The following is a 7,817-nucleotide window of genomic DNA, read 5'->3' on the forward strand; positions in this document are numbered from 1 at the left end:
TGAACCCCCTTCGTGTGTTTACGCAAGCAGAAGATCAAATACGCACGTTAAAGATCCTGTAATTCATGTCAGCGTTTGATATGAATAAAAACTGCGCCGATAGCCCTAAAAAGCTATGGAACCTTAAGAGAAAAACGAACTTGTCTCCATCGACTTTTCGTTGATCTAAACCTGACCGATTTAGTCAATCACCTTACCATGCTCGGCAATGTCGATCTGCTCACAACAGTAGCTTTTTTTTACAGTCAATCACCTTACCGTGCTCGGCAATGTCGAGCAATGTCGATCTGTTCACAACAGAAGCTTTTTTACAGTCAATCACCTTACCGTGCTCGGCAATGTCGAGCAATGTCGATCTGTTCACAACAGAAGCTTTTTTACAGTCAGTCACCTTACCGTGCTGAGCAATGTCGATCTGTTCACAACAGAAGCTTTTTTACAGTCAGTCACCTTACCGTGCTGAGCAATGTCGATCTGTTCACAACAGAAGCTTTTTTACAGTCAGTCACCTTCTTACCGCGCTGAGCAATGTCGAACAGTTCACAGCAGAAGCTTTTTTACAGTCAGTCACCTTACCGTGCTCAGCAATGTCGATCTGTTCACAGCAGAAGCTTTTTTACAGTCAGTCGCCTTACCGTGCTCAGCAATGTCGATCTGTTCACAGCTCTAGTGTGTGTGTGTGTGTCTGTCTGTCTGTCTGTCTGTCTGTCTGTATTTCTGTCTGTAATTGTGTGTGTGTGTGTCTGTGTGTGTGTGTGTCGGATTTAGATCAACCACACCAACGCTTTTAACGGCTTCTGCATAACAAAAAAAATAGCACACAGCAGCACCTCAGGCATTCAGTTAAGGACAGTGATGAAAGTTACTGACTGTGACTCAAACAGGTATGCTGTTATTCCACAGTAATGCCTTGAGAACCAAAGTAAGTGACTGAATCGGTCGGGATTGGAGCACTTTTAGCCCTAACCTTTTCAACCTATATATTTACCCAGCGGTACACAAATTGGTGCATATAGATTATACGTTTTGTATTTATTGCTTAGGTTTTATAAATGATATGGGTTTCTACAACTCTTAATATTTGAAGCAAATTTAATTTTCTTTGGAAGCTTAAAAAATCTAATTAAAGAGTTGGGGTTTTTTATCGCCGTATAGAAAATGTAAAATGCTATAAAATAACAGGATACGGATATGAACTTTAATGCTCTCTCTCTCTCTCTCTCTCTCTCTCTCTCTCTCTCTCTCTCTCTCTCACACACACACACACACACACACACACACACACACACACACACGCACACACACACACACACACACACACGCGCGCGCGCGCGCGCGCGTTGCAAGATACACAAAGACAAAGACAGAGGGGGGAGAGAGAGAGCGAGGTTTACAGACAAACTAACAGACAAGCAAGCGTGACCAACCGTACTTCTATTGAGAGCGTTGCCCGGGAAAGCTCTCTGGTTAAGGTATGAACTGACATGCCGGTTTTCGCCATCGATTCTGTCCGCACTCAAAAAGCTGACTACCATGTTATACTTCTCAAGTCTTTAACGTTATCGTAAACTCACCGTCCGCAAGAAAGGGGCGCCAGGGGAGGTAAATCGTGGGACATTGTTTGAGAGACGTAAAGTATCGACAGAACTGTCTTCCAGCAGGTAAAGTATTGCGTGCTGCCGTTGATGTGAGAAACACATGTGGGTGACACTGACAACTCTTGCACAGTGAAAAAAGAAGAGTGGAGTGGGCTGGGGAGGGGGTGGGGCAGGGAGAAGGGGGAGACAAGAATTGTGGCTGCAGCAGGAGAGGGGAGGGGAGCGAAGGGGGGCGGGTTGCAAAAAGGCGGTAAGGTGCCTTCTCTGTCTGACTCTCTCCCCCTCTCCCTCCCCACTCTCTCTCTCCCCCTCCCCTGTATCTCCCTCTCTCCCTCTCTCTCTCCCTCTCTTTCTCCTTCCTCTCTCTCTCTCTCTCACTCTCTGTCTCTCTCTATCTATCTATCTATCTATCTACATCGCCCTCTCTACTTTTTCTTACTGCATTCTTGCTCCCCGCATATACATACTGTTCTAAAAAAAAATGTTTATATGTATGTATGTATGTATGTCCACAATCGTTCAGTAAGTCCTTTCCATGAATCGTTATGATGCTTTGATATAACGCTTATTTCCCTGGTCTATTTTATGTCCTTATAATAATTCATTAATTTCTTGTGGTGTTTTTCTTCTTTTTTTTGTCTCATTTTCCATTTTCCATTATATAGGGCTTAACGAGAGAAAAAAAAAGCAATTTATGGCTCATTTGTAGTATGGTCAGGGACTTCTCACCCCGTAAAAAGGGATCTCGGATCTCGGAAGATCTCGTCTTCTTCTGCGCATGGGCATGAGTGGATGTATGACGTAGTCGAAACAGAGGCTCCCCATTCCAAAAGTAGTGATGAAGGTTGAAGGTCGTGTAGAGTCAAGGTCGTTTGTAATTGTGTTTATTATCGTATTCATTCAAGTCATAATTCGTGTGTACATGTCTTGTCGTGGTGCAACCCTTTTTTATGTGTAAGGGTGTAGTCTTCGAGTGACAACTGGGGTGCCGTGTTGATGGTATTGACAGATGGTTGTCTGAGCACAAAGAAAGCTGTGAGTCGTATATTGATTTATCGGCTGTCGCGGGGAACATCGAGGGTGGGTGGGTGAATGATTCATAATTCACGAAATAGGCAATAATGAGGTGGGCGTTTTCCGAAGTGTGAGTGCGCGCGCGCGCGCGTGTGTGTGTGTGTATGAACTCAGAATTAAGAACTCAATTATTTGTCCTGCAACCCATCAAAGGAATTACGGACACTAAAACTAAACACAACAAACAGATAAAAGCGATAAGTTGTGAGCACAAGCAGGATCTTCCCACAAGACATAGTTATGGATTGCGAACTTTAAAGCACTCATCGATATATCTGGCCAGTTCTCGTTGAAAATAGCTTAATGGCAAAAGAAGTTTGGATTATTGTTTTGCCAATACCATCTGGCGGAGAAGTTTGGATTATTGTTTTGCCATTACCATCTGGCGTATGATTTGAAGATCGGGAAGTAAGTCACAAGGTAAGTGTGTGTGCGTGTGTGTGTGTGTGTGGTGTTGATTGAGGGGAGGAGACAGCCACTTTCCGTCTTGAGGCTGGAACGACGTTTCAATAGGGGTTGCTCCCTGAACAAGGCCTGTGGTTGGTTTGAACACCTCCCTCTGCTGACGTTTGAGAGCGAGGACAGACCGGTCGCTGTGACGGTTCTGTGTTGTTGAAAGGATTGGATGTTCTGTCTGCGTGTTATCGCGATGCGTGACTGTCTGACAAAAAACAAAAGAAAAAGGCAACAGGCCAGAGCGGCAAACCAGTCGACACTGTTAGCCGGCGTCACGTTTGAAAAATACGTTTAAAAGAATAAATGACTAATTGGAAACTAAACATGTAACAGTATGAAGAATATGGATTGTGATTTGTGTCTTGTATTCATAAAGACGGTATGCTGTGGAGCAGCAACTGGCTTTTAGTGTGTGTGTGTGTGTGTGTGTGTGTGTGTGTGTGTGTGCGCGCGCGCGCGCGCGCGCAACTACTCACATCTTTTGTTTCTTTTATTTAAATTTTTGTTGTTGTATTTTCACCAACTTTTACCTACACACAAAAATACAATCACCGACTAAACAAAATAAAAGACAGACAGACAAGACAAAAACCAACAGGCCAGTGTCTGTGTAAATGAATGTTTGAAAACAGGCAGAGGGGAAGTGTCTGCAATGATTGTTTTAGTGAAGCAACGAGACTGTCCCACCCGGGAAGGCGTGTGACCCTAAGATGGAGCTTGCATTGTGCGTACATTCCAGCATAGCTAATCCTAGAAAGGGCTGCTTAGTTACCCAGCATGACGATTTTGGATGGGACATTAGGTGACAGCACCAAGGCATGGAAATTCACGCTCTCCTTGTAACACAACTTCTTTCTACGATACAGAGAAAGCATGAGTCAGCAGATGATAGCATCAGTATGAACAATATTTCAGTTACTTTGCCTGATTAACCCAACTGACAATATTTCTGGTGATCCCCAGTGGAACGTTTCGGGTGGGGACGGGGGCGCGACGCTGTAGTCAATGTTGTCACAGCCTGTTCACAAAATGTTTTCTTCGGATTTTTTTTTTTTTTTATTCAATTTTTAGCATGTGTTCAGTTGATTTAGCACGTTTCTGTCCTTATTAGATGTATTCAGTGCAGCTGATCAGAAGTAATGATATCAATGCCATCATCATCATCATCATCATTACCATCATCATCATTATTGCTCTTGCTGGTTGTGGTGTTGTCGTTGTTGTTGTTCAGGCCACGTTCCTCGACCTAAGTTTCAGTTTCAGTTTCTCAAGGAGGTGTCACTGCGCTCGGACAAATCCATGTACGCTACACCACATATGCTAGGCAGATGCCTGACCAGCAGCATAACCATAACGCGATTAGTCAGGCCTCGAATGCATGCTCTCTCGCTCTCTCTCTCTCTCTCTCTCTCTCTCTCTCTATATATATATATATATATATATATATATATATATATATATATATATTTGTGTACCTATCAGAGTGGATTTCTTCTTCAGAATTTTGCCAGAGGACAACATTCTCCTTGCTATGGGTTCTTTTTCAGTGCGCCAGGTGCTTGCTGCACACAGGATCTCGGTTTACCGACTCATCCGAATGACCAGACGCTTAGTTTGATTTTCCAGTCAAACTTGGAAGAGAGAAAGAGCGAAAGCGGGATTCGAACTCAGACCCTCACGGACTCTGTGTATTCTCAGGTGAGCGTCTTAATCATTTTGCCACCTGAATCTGAACACCTGGGAAGCTGCATGCCTGGCCTCAGAACGATCGGCAAGAAGGTATACAGTGCAGACAGTATTTGTATTTGTAATTTTGTATTACTCTTTTTGTTGCAACAGATTTCTCTGTGAGAAATTCGGGCTGCTCTCCCCAAGGAGAGCGCGTCGCTACACTGAGAGCGCCACCTTTTTTTTCTTTCTTTTTTTTCTTCTTCTTCTTTTTTTTTATTTAACTGCCTGCAGTTTAATTTGTTTTCCTATCGAAGTGGACTTTTCTACAGAATTGTGCCAGGGACAACCCTTTTGTTGCTGTGGGTTCTTTTACGTGCGCTAAACGCATGCTGCACACGGGACCTCGGTTTATCGTCTCATCCGAATGACTAGCGTCCTGACCACCACTCAAGGTCTAGTGAAGGGGGAGAAGTACTGGCGACTGCCGGTGTGATTCGAACCAGTGCGCTCAGATACTCTCGCCTCCTAGGTGGACGCGTTACCTCTAGGCCATCACTCCACAGGCCTCTCCAAGTTCCAACAGACGCTTGCCCAACGTTCCCGAGTGGAATGACCCACAGCCAGACAGACACACCAACGTCAGACTTCACGGTGTGCAGTGTGGGAGGGACTGTCAGCCATACCCGGCTCATGCTGTAATAATTAAATTACATAAATATTAATAATAGTTTTTCTATGGCGCGATATCCAGGACCAATGCTGCTCAAAGCGCCTTACATCATAGTTGACTATAAACACGCCTTAAATATATATATATATATATATATATCAACCGCTATCTGACAATGGAAAACATCCAGTGTGTTCATATGAATGCAAAAGCACACTAAAGATTATAAAAGCTATGAAGTGAATAAGGTTTAGATTTAAGCAAAATGCATTTTATAGAACACACACACACACACACACACACACACACACACACACACACACACACACAGCGTGTATGGTATTGACCACCACCCAGTGCGCAACTCCATAGTCTCCCGGAACTGACGTATTATTAGTAGTATTATTATTGTTGTTGCTGCTGCTGCTGTTCCTGTTACTGTTTATGCTGTTGTTGCAGTCAATGATATCATTACAAATCAGAATGTCTGTAAGTGTGAAAGAAAGAAAGAAAATGAATAAATAGACAACCAATCTATAAACAAACAATATCCATCTAAACAACAATGAAAAAAAAACAGCATCAGTGAATGGAGCAAAAAGCGAAGGGAGAGAATATGAAGGGGGTTGGGGGGGGGGGGAATGGGGCGGGGATGGGGGGTGCTCATAGGGAGGTCATAAGAATGATGTCTCAACAAACAAAAAGATTCCAGTTATTTCCCTTAGAAAAGATACACGCTCAACTTGCCGACGATACAAAATCATCAAGAGAGGGAGAGAGAGACAGTGACAGAGACAGAGACAGGGAGAGAAAGCAGGGTTCAGAAAGAGGGTTGTCAAAGAAGAGAGCCAGAGAAAGCTTCATCGTTTCCTCGTCAATCCATAGTTTCCTTACAAGGGGAAGCTCTGGTCTGAGGGAGCAATGGCCCAGTGGTACTGTACCCGACTGGGAAGCGAGCGTTCACGAGTTCGAGTACCGTACTGCACCGGGGCTTTAACCTCCACCCCCTATCGCCCACCCTCTCCACGATCTCCTGAGTGGTGGTCTGGGTGTTAGTCTTTCTGATAAGATGATGAATCGAGGTCTCTTGTGTAGCATGCACCTAGCGCACTGCGAAAAGAATCCACGACAATAATAGAAATATCCATGGTAGATTTAATAAAAATCAAAATCATCCACTTTAATAGTAGAACAGCTATCTTAGAGAGAGAGAGGGAGAGAGAGAATGATTCAATTGAAATTCAATACAAAGGCCCAAAGTCAATATCGAAGAGAAAAACGAATAAGTAACTGTCACATCATTCCCTTATCACCATGCACACATCAATTATCATGTAAAAAGAAAAACATTCGGGTAAGATAATATTACATCTTAAGATAGGGTGAATCAACTTTGTGTGTGTGTGTGTGTTTGTGTGTGCGTGCGTGCGTGTGTGCCTGCGTGTGTGTGTGTGTGCATGTGTGTGTATGTGTGTGTGCGTGCGCGCGTGCGTATGTGTATGTTTGTGTATGTGTGCGTGCGTGTGTGTGTGTGTGTTTTTGTGTGTGCATGTGCGTGCGTGTGCATGCGTACATACATTTCAATCATCATAAGAAAGGAAAATATTCAGTAAGATATTCAAAACAGTTTGAGAGACAAATGCTCATCAACATTATCAAATCGAAAAACGAATGGGCAACTGGCGCACCATTCCTTGATCACAACACACATATAAATTAGCATGTAAAAACAAAACATTAAGATATGGGGGAAAAAATGTCAATCACATGAAAAGAAAATATTCAGTAAGATAATTATAACATTTTAGGACACAAATGAAATGAAAATAACCCGTACACACTCCCATTACCACCTAGAAGACATCAATCATCATATGAAAGGAAAACAAAGACAGATTTAACTTTTAAGACATGGAATCACAGTGTACACACGCATGCATGCATTCATATAGGGAAGGACAACTGTCATAAGAACACTAAACAAAACACAGGTCATGGAATAAAAAGATCATTTGAGCGAATTATGTATCACAGCAACAGCAGAGGGGGCAAATTATTTTTTGTACACATTATTCTTTGCAAGTGGGAATTTACATTGTGTACAAGAAGGAAGATTGTGGAAGACAAGAGTTAAGTGGATGAGTTGAATCATTACAAATTTGGTGTGATTTTCTGCCAAGAGCAGATTGGTAAAAGGTGTTCAGTTGTTGCTGGGGCTTGGTTATGACATTGCTGGCCAAGTTTACAATTAGTCCTAATTTGGTCTCTAACTTGACAGTCAGATTTACCAAACAAGGCCACACTACTGAAAGCCAGGACACTTTCAATCAGACTCTCAGATTATCGAA

This window comes from Babylonia areolata, chromosome 19 (genome assembly GCF_041734735.1).
Source record: "Babylonia areolata isolate BAREFJ2019XMU chromosome 19, ASM4173473v1, whole genome shotgun sequence".
In the NCBI taxonomy this organism is placed as follows: Eukaryota; Metazoa; Mollusca; class Gastropoda; order Neogastropoda; family Buccinidae; genus Babylonia; species Babylonia areolata.